General features: G+C 44.3%; 1 long non-coding RNA gene across 5 annotated transcripts in view; it reads right to left on the bottom strand.

The window, feature by feature from the left end:
- The window catches only part of LOC103351725 (uncharacterized), a 72,619-nt gene extending 58,014 nt beyond the window's left edge, over positions 1–14,605 (bottom strand). For 3 of the 5 annotated variants that reach the window (XR_016227386.1, XR_016227385.1, XR_016227387.1), the window contains exons 1-3: positions 13,979–14,599; positions 11,893–12,006; positions 10,906–11,069 (exon numbers count right to left, since the gene is read on the bottom strand). This is a non-coding gene — a long non-coding RNA (uncharacterized LOC103351725). Of the gene's footprint in view, positions 1–10,905; positions 11,070–11,892; positions 12,007–13,978 lie in introns of all 5 variants that reach the window. The other 2 variants (XR_016227383.1, XR_016227388.1) reach the window with 2 other exon arrangements.
- Between the last annotated feature and the right edge of the window lie 264 nt (positions 14,606–14,869).

The following is a 14,869-nucleotide window of genomic DNA, read 5'->3' as shown; positions in this document are numbered from 1 at the left end:
GCATTGTTGGTAGCGAACTCTCCATCTAGTTTTCCCCCAAAGATCTGACTTCAGTTAAACAGAGGTAAGTAAAGCATCTTAAGACGGATGGCGTAAACTGCTTGAATTCTGGAATTTCCCCAGAAAGTTTCTGTATTTTAACCTCCTATTAGTAGTGTACTAGTAGTTGCTAGCCTAGGATTCTTGTGGGAGATGATAAAGTTTTATGGTGGTCACAGGAGCAGAGGTGTGGAAAAGGTGACGGAATTGAGAGGCATAAAAGCAAAAAGCAAAAGAATCACATACTCATGTGGCTTTGAGAAGGGTGTAGGGACCAGCCAGCCTTTGAAATGCATGGTGACTGTTATCAGAGAACATCTGTGGATTGGAAGAATGAGAAAACAAAAGAACAGATTTTCCTTGGTTTGTTGTGCGTGAGGGAAAAGAATTATGGAATCAAGGAGTCAAGTTTGAAAACAGCCAAAAGGAGAAAACCATGGGAAATACAAACAGTCTAGCTAATGATGGGAGAAAAATCCAAGACCCACAGTACAGAGACAAGGCTGTCTAGGATGAGAAGACCAGTGAGAACAAAAACTTGGACTTAACCTGGGGCCATGTCCACTTCTGGGTTTGAACAGTCAGCACTAACAGGAGCACCAAGAGTGGATAACGAGGAGACTGGAACACCCATGAGGACGTGCACCAAGGGGCTGTTTCTTCACAGTCCCTGGTCAGCATCTCCTAGGATGAGGATCAAGGAACGACCCTTGGGTGTCAACACCAGCAACTGCTAACCAGCAGGAAGGAAGACTCAATTCACCAAACACTGTAAGAGCCAAACCACAAAACACAATACCTACGGATTTTGAAATTTTGTGTTGTTTGAAACACAGGGACAAATAGGGATATCATTTCATCAACCGAAGTTTTAGAACCAATTATATGGCAACCATTGTGGATACTATGTAGAAACAATGCCCCTGCTCTCTCAGAAATAAAAGTGATCAAAAAATATCATAATCCAAATGATTTCAATATTTCAAAATCTAATTTAGGGGGCCAGCGTTGTGGTATAGTGGGTTGCCGCCCTGGCCTGAAGTGCCCACATCCCATATGGGCACGGGTTCAAGACCCAGCTGCTCCACTTCTGATCCAGCTCTCTGCTATGGCCTGGGAAAGCAGTGGAGAATGGCCCAAGCCCTTGGGCCCCTCCACCCATGTGGGAGACCCAGGGGAAGCTCCTGGCTTCAGATTGGCACAGCTCCGGCCATCGTGGCCATCTGGGGAGTGAACCATTGGATGGCCTCTCTCTCTCTGCCTCTCCTCTCTCTGTGTAACTCTGACTTCCAAATAAACAAATAAATCTTTTTAAAAAATCTAATTTAGAAGTAAAAAGAACCTGTATGCAGTTATTCAGAACCTTAAGGTTTTTTTTTTTTTTTTTTGACAGGCAGAGTGGACAGTGAGAGAGAGAGACAGAGAGACAGAGAGACAGGTCTTCCTTTGCCGTTGGTTCACCCTCCAATGGCCGCCGCGGCCAGCGCGCTGCGGCCGGCGCACCGCGCTGATCCGATGGCAGGAGCCAGGAGCCAGGTGCTTTTCCTGGTCTCCCATGGGGTGCAGGGCCCAAGCACCTGGGCCATCCTCCACTGCACTCCCTAGCCACAGCAGAGAGCTGGCCTGGAAGAGGGGCAACCGGGACAGAATCCGGCGCCCCAACCGGGACTAGAACCCAGTGTGCTGGCGCCGCTAGGCGGAGGATTAGCCTAGTGAGCCGCGGCGCCGGCCTCAGAACCTTATAGTTTTATAACTGCAACAAATGTACTTAGAAATTAATTTTGATTTATCAAAATTTTGGTGCCATCCTCTGATCTAGCTGCCTCTGATGATAGAGTCCCCATATTCCTAGTTAATGCAATAATATGGGATATGTAAATTTTACTTGATATGCCTCCTGATATAATCACATTCATTTTTTTTCTAACTCTGCCTGTCAAAAAAAAGAGAGAGAAAAAAAGATAGACACAAAATAGATGATGATTATATATTGTGTTAAATAAAATGATTGAGAATAGGGAGGGAGCACAATGAAGGTCCGGGAATGGAAAGTTCAAAGAGGGGTGAGAATCTGTAGTTTTGAGGAGACAGAGTGGACACGCGAGAAGGACGTGGACGCCTGAGGCGCAGGACACCAGCAGGAGTGTGTACGCACCAGCGCTGGAAGCCAAGGTGAGATGGGGCACTCACCCAGCACAACGGCAACAGCCGCCGCCGCCGCCCCTCCCCCAACTCACCCTGGGACGGACACTGAGACACACACGACTGAGTAGGGGAGGAAATAGAAAACGGAACAGAGTGAGTGGCGCCTGTGGAAAGAGTACGTGATTCAGGGGTACTAATTGAGAGACTGAGTAAGCCAGTATGTCTTGGCGCCCTCGGAGCTGCAGCGGGCAGGAAGCAGCCATTTTGTCTGTTTACATTCGGGCTTAAAGGAGAACTGTCCTTGCCTCGACACTAACCTTCGGAGGCGGAGCCCAAAGGTGGAGCGAAGCAACAGGACACTTCTTGCGCAGGGGCAGGCATCGAGAGAGGGCAGCTCAAAGACCTGACACCCGTCTACTCGAGTTACAAGAAGAAAAAAAAATTGAATAGCGCCTGCCGGGGGGGGGCGGGGGAGGGCAGGATCCAGAGCTGCAGCGGGCAGAGAGCAGCCATCCTGTCTGTTTACGTTTGGGCTGAGTAGAGCAGCCTGCTTACACTGGATATTGGTACAGACTCACAGCAGCCTACAGCAGAGGGAAATCAACCTGAAAAACCACCCAGACGGAATGCCAAAAAACAAAACAAAAACCCACAATAAGAATATAGAAGAACATAGAAACTTGCCAATGGAGCAGGCTAAACCAACCATAACAGAGGTTGAAGAAGAAGTTGAAACCATGCCAGAAAAAGAATTCAGAAAATTAATAATCAGAATACTTAGAAATAATGAGAAACAGTGTCAAGAGCTGAATGAAAAACAAGCCCAAGGATTAGAGATCCTAAAGAGAAGCCAGAATGAAATACTAGAACTGAAAAACTCAATTGACCATATGAAAAACACCGTGGAATCCCTCGGAAATCGAACAGATGAAATAGAAGACCGAATATCAGAATTTGAAGACAAACTTCCAGAAATAATACAGTCAGTTCAATCGCAGGAAGAAGAAATTTAAAAATTAAAAAATACGGTCGGAGACCTACAAGATTCAATCAAACAGAGTAATGTTCGGATAATAGGAGTCCCTGAGGGGGTGGAAAGAGAGAATGGATTGGAAGGTGTCTTCAATGAAATAATATCAGAAAACTTCAAACAAAGGCAGCTGGATAACAACACACAAATACAACAGATAGCCAGGACTCCGAACAGAGTAGACCAGAAGAGAAATTCACCACGACACATTGTGGCAACACTCAGTTCAGTGACACACAAAGAACAAATCCTAAAATGTGCCAAAGAAAAGCGACAAATCACATTCAGGGCTAAGTCAATCAGACTCACCCCAGACTTCTCATCGCAAACACTACAGGCAAGGAGACAGTGGCATGATATATTTCAAGTTTTAAAAGACAAACAATTCCAACCTAGAATACTATACCCTGCAAAGCTATCATTTATGAATGAAGGGGAAATAAAGATCTTCCACGACAAACAGAAACTGAAAGAATTTCTATCCACGCGTCCAACCCTACAACACTTGCTCAAAGATGTGCTGCACACAGAAATACAAAAACAAGAACTTGACTACAAAAAAAAGCGAATGTAGAGTAACCCGCAAACAAAGTTCAAAATACATAAACAGCTTGTTTAAGGAAACATGAAGGGGAAAAAACAGTACTTAACAATAATCACACTGAATGTGAATGGTCTTAACTCTGCTACCAAGAGACATAGACTAGCTGATTGGATCAAGAAAGAGAATCCATCTATATGCTGCCTTCAGGAGACACACCTTATCAGCAAAGATGCACACAGACTGAAAGTGAAAGGATGGAAAAAGATACTTCAAGCTAATGGAAATCAAAAAAGAGCTTGTGTGGCCATCCTAATATCAGACAAAATAGACTTTAACATAAAAACTATTAAAAAAGACAGAGAAGGGCACTATATAATGATTAAAGGATCTATCCAACAGGAAGACATTACTATTATAAATGTATACGCACCTATTTACAGGGCGCCTGGCTACCTGAAAGAATTACTAAAGGATTTAAAGGGAGATACAGACTCAAATACAATAGTAACAGGGGACTTCAACACCCCACTCTCACCAATGGACAGATCAACCAGACAGAAATTCAATAAGGAAACAACTGAGCTAATTGGTGCCATAGACCAAATAGACCTAATAGATATCTTCAGAACCTTCCACCCCACAGACACAGAGTTCACGTATTTCTCCCCAGTACATGGAACATTCTCTAGCATTGACCATATGCTTGGCCATAAAGGGAGCCTCAACAAATTCAAAAAAATTGAAACTATACCATGCAGCTTCTCAGACCATAGCGCAGTGAAACTCGAAATCAACAACCCAAGAATCTCTACACCATATGCAAATATATGGAGAATGGACAACATGATCCTAAATGAACAGTGGGTCATCGAAGAAATTAAAAGAGAAATCAAAAGATTTCTAGAAACAAATGAAAATGATAACACAACCTATCAAAACCTGTGGGACACGGCAAAAGCAGTGCTAAGAGGAAAGTTTATAGCAATTAGTGCCTACATCAAGAAGCTGGAAAGGAACCAAACAAATGAACTCTCCATGCACCTCAAGGAACTAGAAAAACAGCAGCAAATCAAGCCCAAATCCAGAAGGAGGAAAGAAATACCAAAGATCAGAGAAGAAATAAACAGAATTGAAACCAAAAAAAAAAAAAAAAAACCAATACAAAAGATCAACAAAACCAGGAGCTGGTTCTTTGAAAAAATAAAACAAAATCGACACACCATTGGCCCAACTAACCAAAAAAAGGAGAGAGAAGACCCAAATCTGTAAAATCAAAGAGAGTAATGGAAATGTAACAACAGACACAACAGAAATAAAGAGAATCATCAGAAACTACTACAAAGAGATGTATGCTAACAAATTGGGGAACCTGGAAGAAATGGATACATTCCTGAACAAATACAACCTTCCTAAACTGAGCCGTGAAGATACAGAAAATCTAAACAGACCTATAACCATGGAAGAAATTGAATTGGTAATAAACGCATTACCGAAAAAGAAGAGCCCAGGACCGGATGGCTTCACTGCCAAATTTTACCAGACATTTAGAGAACAACCAACCCCCGTTCTTCTCAAATTGTTTAAAACGATTGAAAGAGAGGGAATCCTTCCAAATTCTTTCTACGAAGCCAATATCACCTTAATTCCTAAGCCCGGAAAAGACACAACAGAGAAAGAAAACTACAGACCTATCTCCCTGATGAACATACATGCAAAAATACTCAACAAAATTCTGGTAAACCGAATCCAACTATACATCAGAAAGATCATTCACCCGGACCAAGTGGGATTTATCCCTGGTATGCAGGGATGGTTCAATATTCGAAAGTCAATCAATGTAATACATCACCTTAATAAATTGAGAAACAAAAATCATATGGTTATCTCAATAGATGCAGAGAAAGCATTTGACAAAATACAACACCCTGTCATGATGAAAACCCTAAGCAAATTGGGTATAGAAGGAACATTCCTCAACACAATTAAGGCAGTCTATGATAAACCAAAGGCCAGCATCATATTGAATGGGGAAAAGTTGGAGGCATTTCCATTGAAAACCGGCACCAGACAGGGATGCCCACTCTCACCATTGCTATTCAATATAGTCCTAGAAGTGTTAGCCAGAGCCATCAGGCAAGAAAAAGAAATTAAAGGGACACAAATGGGAAAGGAGGAAGTTAAACTATCCCTATTTGCAGATGACATGATACTATATATAGGGGACCTGATAAACTCCTATAAGAGACTATTGGAACTCATAGAAGAGTTTGGTAAAGTAGCAGGACACAAAGTCAACACTCAGAAATCAACAGCCTTTGTATACACAGACAATGCCAGGGACGAGGAAGAACTACTAAGATCAATCCCATTCACGATAGCCACAAAAACAATAAAGTACCTTGGAATAAATTTAACCAACGAGGTCAAAGACCTCTATGATGAAAATTACAAAACACTAAAGAAATAGAAGACGACACAAAAAAATGGAAAAACCTGCCATGCTCATGGATTGGAAGAATCAATATCATCAAAATGTCCATTCTCCCAAAAGCAATTTACAAGTTCAATGCAATACCAATCAAAATACCAAAGTCATTCTTCAAAGACCTAGAAAAAATGATGCTGAAATTCATATGGAGAAACAGGAGACCCAGAATAGCTAAAGCAATCCTTAACAATGAAAACAAGGCCGGAGGCATCACAATTCCAGACTTCAAGGCATACTACAGGGCAGTTATAACCAAAACAGCCTGGTACTGGTACAAAAACAGATGGATAGACCAATGGAACAGAATAGAAACATCTATAACCAACTCATATTCGACAAAGGACCTAAAACCAACCCCTGGAACAAGGACAGCCTCTTCAACAAATGGTGCTGGGAAAACTGGATGTCCACATGTCGCAGTATGAAGCAAGACCCCTACCTTACACCTTATACAAAAATCCACTCAACATGGATCAAAGAACTAGAGATGCGCCACGACACCATGAAACTAATTGAGAGCATAGGGGAAACCCTTCAAGATATCGGAATAGGCAAAGAATTCCTGGAGAAGACCCCACAGGCACAGGTAATCAAAGATAAAATAAACAAATGGGATTACCTCAAATTGAAGAGTTTCTTAACAGCAAAGGAAACAGTCAGGAAAGCGAAGAGGCAACCAACAGAATGGGAGACGTTATTCGCAAACCACACAACAGATAAAGGATTAACAACTAGAATCTACACAATGATCAAAAAACACCACAGAATCAAAACAAACAACCCAGTAAAAAAAATGGGCCAAGGACCTTAACAGACATTTTTCAAAAGAGTAAATCCAAATGGCCAACAGACACATGAAAAAATGCTCAGGATCCCTAGCCATCAGGGAAATGCAGATCAAAATCATAATGAGATTCCACCTCACTCCGGTTAGATTGGCTTACATACAGAAATCAACCAACAACAGATGCTGGCGAGGATGTGGAGAAAAAGGGACACTAATCCACTGTTGGTGGGAATGCAAACTGGTAAAGCCACTATGGAAGACAGTCTGGAGAATCCTCAGAAACCTGAATAAAGCACTACCACAGGACCCAGCCATCCCACTCCTTGGAATATACCCAAATGGAATTAAAGGGGAGAAAAAAGTCATTTGCACCTCAATATTTGTTGCAGCTCAAATCACAATAGCTAAGACATGGAATCAACCTAAATGTCCATCAATGGATGACTGTATGAAGAAACTATGGGAAATGTACTCTATGGAACACTATACAGCAGTAGAAAACAATGAAATCCGGGCATTTACAACAAAATGTAGGAAGCTGGAAAACATCATGCTGAGTGAAATAAGCCAGTCCAGAAGGGACAAATATCATATGTTCTCCCTGATCGATGGCAACTAAACGAGCATCTAAAATGATACCCATTGAAGTGAAATGGACACTATGAGAGACAATGACATGAGCAGCCCTTGTCTAGACTGTTGAGGAACAACTTACTATTTTGTTCCTTTTAGTATTTTTGTTGTTGTTGTTGTTGCTCGGTATGCTCTACACAAGACCACTGGTTGAACTCTGTAATCAATGCACAACCATTCTTAAGCGTTTAAAAATTAACAGAAAATTGATCTCTGTGAAATGAAACATAGGAGTGGGAATAAGAGAGGGAGGAGATATATAGGATGACACATACTCACTCAGACCTACCTCCAATGGTGGAACTAGAAATGTGCCAGGGGATTTCAGCTCAACCTTACCAAGGAGGCAGGTACCAATGCCAGCACACTTGGTAAAGTGATAAGTATAAATACACAACCGATCCAAAAGATAGGGTAAGTGTCGAAGAGATTTCACAAATAAGACCAGTGTAAGCAAATAATGAAGGATAGAATCAAAAGGGAGAGAATGATCCTGCGGGGGGAAGCAGGACACACAGCAGACTCATAGAATGGCAAATGCCCAAAACAGCACTCCTGCCTCAGAATCAACCCTTGGGACATTCGGATCCGACTAAAAGGTCCATGAGAGTCTCACAGGCATGGAAAGACATGACACGGTGGCAAAAAACAATCTAAATGAAAGATCCTGGTGAACAAGACCCCAGCAGAAGGATCAGGCCATCAAGGAGAGAGGCGCCTTTCTCTGAAGGGAGGAAGGAACCTCCACTGTGATACGGCCTTGACTAAACAAATTCAGAGTCGGTGAACTCAAGGGGCTTCCATAGCCCAGACAGCTCATAGCAAGAGTCTCGGGTGATTGCTGACATCATAAATAAGAGTGCAAATTGTTAAATCAACAACGGAAGTCACTGGGTTCATGCTCCCCATGTAGGATCTCTGTCCTTAATGTGTTTAACTATGAAACTCAAAAACAACACTACTAGTCGAACAATACCCTATACCTGGTTCGGTTGTGTGAGTGCAGCCTGTTGAAATCCCTGCTCAGTATATACTAAGTTGATCTTCAGTATATGAAGGTAATTGAAAATGAAACGTGATGAAGGGCAGGATGGGAGAGGGAGTGGGAGAGGGGAGGGCCACGGGAGGGAGGGAGGGAGGTTAGGGGTGGAAGCCACAACAATACAAAAATTGCATTTTATATTCTACTTAAAACTATTGGATGAACTCTGTAATTAATACACAATTACTCTTAGGTGTTTAATTAATGCTATAACTAGTACTCAAATAGTATTTTACACTTTGTGTTTCTGTGTGGGAGCAAAATGTGGAAATCTTTACTTAATATATGCTAAATTGATCTTCTGTATATAAAGATAATTGAAAATTAATCTTGATGTGAGGGGAAGGGGAGAGGGAGTGGGAGAGGGGAGCGTTGTGGGTGGGAGGGAAGTTACGGGGGGGAGGAAGCTATTGTAATCCATAAGCTGTACTTTGGAAATTTATGCTCATTAAATAAAAAAAAGAAATTAAAATAAATAAATAAATAAAATGATTGAGTTGGGATTCTAGGAAGCAGCGGTATTTGAGGAAGGCCTGGGAAGATGGGTAGTGGTAGGAGTATGTGTAAGAAAAATTAAGATCAAAATCATATTGCATGCAGCCTCAGGACACTGACAATCTTATACAGTTATGGGCTGCTTTAATGATAGACATTTTGAGAAATGCATCACTAGGCAGTATTGTCATAATGTGAACATTTCATAGAATGTACTTATACAGACTTACATTGCTTAACCTGGTACACGCCAAGGCTATGTGATACAGCAACCATTCTATATATGGTCTTTTGTTGGTCAAATATTGTTTTATGCCACGTGACTGTACTTTTGCTTTTTTAAAAAACTTTTATTTAATGAATATAAATTTCCAAAGTACAGCTTATGGATTACAATGGCTTCCCCTCCCATAACTTCCCTCCCACCTGCAAATCTCCCCTTTCCTGCTCCTTCTCCGCTTCCATTTACATCAAGATTCATTTTCCTTTCTCTTATATACAGAAGATCAGTTTAGTATACATTAAGCAATGATTTCAACAGTCTGCACCCTCATAGAAACACAAAGTGAAAAATACTGTTTGAGTACTAGTTATAGCATTAAATCACAATGTACAGCACTTTAAGGACAGAGATCCTACATGAGGAGTAAGTGCACAGTGACTCTTGTTGTTGACTTAACAAATTGACACTCTTGTTTATGGCATCAGTAATCACCCTAGGCTCTTGTCATGAGTTGCCAAGGCTATGGAAGCCTTTTGAGTTCACTGACTCTTATCATATTTAGACAAGGTCATAGTCAAAGTGGAAGTTCTCTCCTCCCTTCAGAGAAAGGTACCTCCTTCTTTGATGACCTGTTCTTTCCACTGGGATCTCACTCGCGGAGATCTTTCATTTAGGTCATTTTTTTTTTTTTGCCAGAGTGTCTTGGCTTTCCATGCCTGAAATACTCTCATGGGCTTTTCAGCTGGATCCGAATGCCCTAAGGGCTGATTCTGAGGCCAGAGTATAACCACATTCATTAACACAATAGAACAATGTATTCCTCAGGAACTTTTTCATAAAATTAGGGGAATCACTGGTTATCACAGAGGAAGAATTAGAATCCAGTGGGGCAATGACAACAATATACAGCCATCTTTTTGGGTTTCCCAGTCAATGCTATTACTGCTGTGTGTTGGAGAACCTTCAATGTGAACTGGAATAAACTATCTTAGCAAATTAGGGAAAAACAGGAATCAAAGCCTGTGAGTGGGAACTTCCTTCCTAGATGCCTGGATCCATCTTCCCAGCTCCTGTCCACTGAGTAGAACTATAAATTCAGAAAACAACACAAGAAACCTGGAAATTACCAGAGTCGCTGGGCATCTAAATCGCCCACCCAGAAGATGATGACTCACCTGCTGTTTCCCCAACCCTGGCATGAGAATTCAGCCAGGCAGGCCATTCCTTCTGGAACTATATGTGATACCTCCAGGCAAATATATGTTTTACAATATACAATTTAAATCTATTTAGAACCTATGGTATGAAAGTTATACTCTGTAATAAAAATTTATAATACAATATGTAATATTCAATTTATAAAATACAATATAATGCACAATTTTTTCTTCCTTCCCCCTGGCTCCTGAAGGCCCAAGTGTCTCCTGTCTGTGGCCCGGGCCGGCATATGATACGCACAAACATTTCAAGAAGACTCACCAGGAGAGCATGGTCAAACCTGAGGGTCCTGTTGAATCCATTGCCACTCCTCCGACACCAGCAGCCCGGCCCTTCCTGCAGGTATTGCTCTTGGCTGCTCACCTCCTTGTTCTAAGGCTTAGAACCAGGGCTCAGCATATGTTCCAACAAAGAACTCCACAAAGCTGGACACCACGAAGAGAAAAGGGAAACAGCAGCACTGAGCACCCTTTTTATAAACTCAGTATTCAACGGCATGCATCAGTTCTGACTGGATTACCTTCAGGTGCCCACCAATCAGAAACCAAAGACCAAGCCTGCACAGGCTTGCACAGGGGGTGTGGCTCCAGGTTTTTCCTGAGCTCCTGCTGTGTGTCCCAAGTAGACAGGGAGGCCAGGCTCCAGTGCGGTGGGGCCACAGCTCACTTGTTTGCTTCAGTTTTGTCATGGAATTTATTCTACCATTTGATTTAAAATTTGACAAAGTGTTTCTCAGTACATACTCATCTGATTTTCTCCCTAGAGTGTTCAAATAAAGTGAAATTGCTTTCATAGGACTCAAGCATTGAGAATGGTTTTTGTTTTTCAATTACCGTATTACAGAAAGAAAACATTACAGGTGGTGGTTTAGCCCACTGCACCACAACACTAGCCCCTACCCACAGAATTTTAGAGGCAGAACGATTCAGAAAATAGATGGTGTCATATGTGGAAGGAATGAAAATGTATAGTTTTGGTAAGTCTGAATGATTTTTATTGAAGAAAGCAAGAAAACACAAAGGTATTTCAACTAGGTGATGAGGACTCAGATACGCCACAAATGACTCATTTAGCAGCATTGTTACTGCTGCTGGATCTTTTCCTCTAACAACTGGTTTAGACACTTGCTTTAAATATGTGGCCAGCTTTGGAAAGCTGGAAATATTGATGCCAAGCAGATGTGAGATAAAATTTAAAACAGAGGCATACCAGTTAGAATCACAGCCTAGACCTAATTCTAGTGCTTACCTCTTGGCGATAGTTGGAAATCATAAACTATGTAAGTAAGAAAACACCATCTCCACCTCCAGATTCCACGTTAAGCACCATGTGCACCGACCAACAATGCTTTACTCCCTCCTCCTTAATAAAAAAAAGAATAAAAATAAGTCTATGATTGCTGCACTATATTTATAAGATACCTCTGCTTAATGATATATCAGTAAATAAAATATTCCAAGGTTTTATAATAATTCTAAGAGGTTTCTAACTCAGAGGAAGTTCCAGGAGGCAAGGTTAGGCCTGTCTTTGTCTCTAGAAAAGTGGGCAACCCCTCAGGGCCCCAGTTGTTCCCCTGTGAGGGGACTCAAAAACACATGAGTGAGCAATATTGGAAAGTCACAAGTTCAGGGAGTGTACTAACAGAACCCTACCAACCATCTAAATGAAAGGAGAACCATCATGCAGACATTGTATGGACACCACACCACCTGTGGGTAAGGCTTCCCAGGTGTGTACAGCACTATCCCTAGAAATGACAGTCACAGAGCATAACAGTGCCCACGGGGAGCACTAATCCTCCGCCTGCAGTGCTGGCACCCTGGGTTCTAGTCCCAGTTGGGGCGGCGTATTCTGTCCCGGTTGCCCCTCTTCCAGGCCAGCTCTCTGCTGTGGCCTGGGAGTGTAGTGGAGGATGGCCCAAGTGCTTGGGCCCTGCACCCGCATCAGAGACCAGGGGAAGCACCTGTCTCCTGGCTTCGGATCGGCGCAGCGCGCTGGCCATAGTGACCATTTGGGGGGCGGTGAACCAATGGAAAAAGGAAGACCTCTCTCTCTCTCTCTCTCTCACTGTCTGACTCTGCCTGTCCCAAAAAAAAAAAAAAAAAAAAAAAACGTGGAAGGAGGAAAAAGATTCAAACGGAAATAAATCCAACGGAATACAAAATACCGCAACAGAAATTCAGTGAGACCAAAATACAGTTCTTGAAAACTCAGTGACATGGACAAAACGTTTATCCATAGGAAACAAGGGAAAAAAGGGAACACACTCAAGTGACATAACAACAGAAATGACAAAGAGGGCATGACTACCTACCTTACGAAAATAATCATCAGAAAACACTATGGAAAAGCCAAGGCACAAGAATCTGCTCACCGTCGATACAGTGTGGACTGATTCTCAGAAAGACACAAACCGCTAAAATGGACTCCAGTACAACTAGGAACTCTGAATATACTTATAATTTGAAGAGAGGCTGTAGTAGCAGGGAAACAAACAGAAGCACATGAAGAGAACGCCAGTACCAGACGGCTCCACCGGTGAGAACTCCCATTGAAAGGATAATTAAAATCCGCTATTTGCACACCCTTCCAAAAAGGAGATGAAGAGGAAAGACTTTCCTTTTTACTCCATCAGACCAGCATTATCCCAACATCCAAACACACACACCATACAGAAAATGGCACATAAATATCCGTCGTGAATGTGTCCCATTCCTCAACAAAATATTACCCAATGCGATCCGGTAGCACAAGCAAAGCTTAGCACACTGTGCGCAGCCGAGAGTTACTCCGGGAATGCAAGGATGGCTACCATGCAAAAGCAATACATCCCAGAACAGAATCCACCTGGGAAAAGCCCACCAAGTATCCCTACAGACACGGAACACCTATTTCACAAAACCGTCATTACTTTCTGCGATATTAAAAAAATAAAATCCTCAAATTAGGAACGGAAGGTACACCCCGGCCTGACAAGGCTCTTCCATGAAAAACCCACAGAGCGCTAACAGCACAGCACACGCGAGGACCCGAAACTGTCCCCCTAGACCAGGACGCAGACACGCACGTCGCTCTCGTTCCTCCCGCCCACCCTCTCAGAGGTCTAGCGCAGGGCGGCTGGGCCCTCCAAAAGCAAACAGACGGGAATGCGGGCCGTTCCGGGAGGAGACCGAGCCACCTCCGCTCTCGCACAGCTGCTCGCACCCCGGGGACCCTTCCAGACCCTCCGCACAGCGACCGCGACTCCACCCGCGCCGCCTCCGGGACCCGAGAGCAAGGGCACGCCGGCAGCCAAGACCCGCAGCGGGACACCGCAACAGCGCGCCTCGCTCACCTCCAAGGGGCCGGTCTGCTGGAGGCACAGAGGCCCGCCAAGGCCGTTGCTTCCGGAAGGGGCCGAAGAAGAGAACCGCGCCTGGCAAACGGCGCGGCAGCCTCAACACGCAGCCTCCCCTGATCCCGGCCTGACCCGGGGCCGCTGGGTCTCCCTCAGGCTCAGGCTCGGCCAGCGGCATCGGGGGCGGCTCCTCTCCTCACGGCTCACGCAGGCTCTCGGGCAACAGCAGATGCCGGGCTGACTCCGACCTGAGCACCCGCGGGGCAGTCAGGGCCACGCGTGCGTGCGTGCGAGTGAACTTCCGGGGCAAAGTGCCAGGCGCAGGCGCACTCCCCTCTGGCCGTCGCCATGGCGCCACGGGACGCATCTGCGCACTGCAGCATCCAGCATCTGAAGCCACAGGGCGCTTCCGGTCCCGCCTCTCCAGTGTGACCCAGGGAGGCAGCCGTCACCGATGGCCCAGGTACTCTGGCCCCTGCCTCCCTCCCTGCCTCCTGGGAGTCCTGAATGGAGCTCCTGCTTCCTGGCTTCTGCCTGGCCCAGCGCTGGCCGTCAAAGCTGCTTGGGGAGAGAGGCAGTGCCGGGGGCATCACCAGCACTCTTTCTCTCTGTGAGTGAGTGAGTGATCGTCCATCTGGGGATTCACCCCCCAGGTGGCTACAAAGGTGGGACAGGCCGAAGCACAAGCCAGGGACTTTAGCCGCTGCTCATTCTGGGTTCAGGGGCCTGAGTCCTTGGGCCGTCTCCCTCTGCTTTCCCAGGCCTGTTAGCAGAGAGCTGTACCCCACGGGGAATGGCTTCCAGGAGGGTGGGCACTGTGAGGTAGCGGGTAAAGCCACCGCCTGCAGTGCCGGCATCCCATATGGGCGCCAGTTCGAGTACGGCTGC

Source organism: Oryctolagus cuniculus, chromosome 21, assembly GCF_051225735.1.
Source record: "Oryctolagus cuniculus isolate XC-2025 breed Fujian yellow rabbit chromosome 21, ASM5122573v1, whole genome shotgun sequence".
Lineage (NCBI taxonomy): Eukaryota > Metazoa > Chordata > Mammalia > Lagomorpha > Leporidae > Oryctolagus > Oryctolagus cuniculus.
Note: the sequence above shows the minus strand (reverse complement) of the source record. Positions and strands in the feature narration are given on the sequence as shown.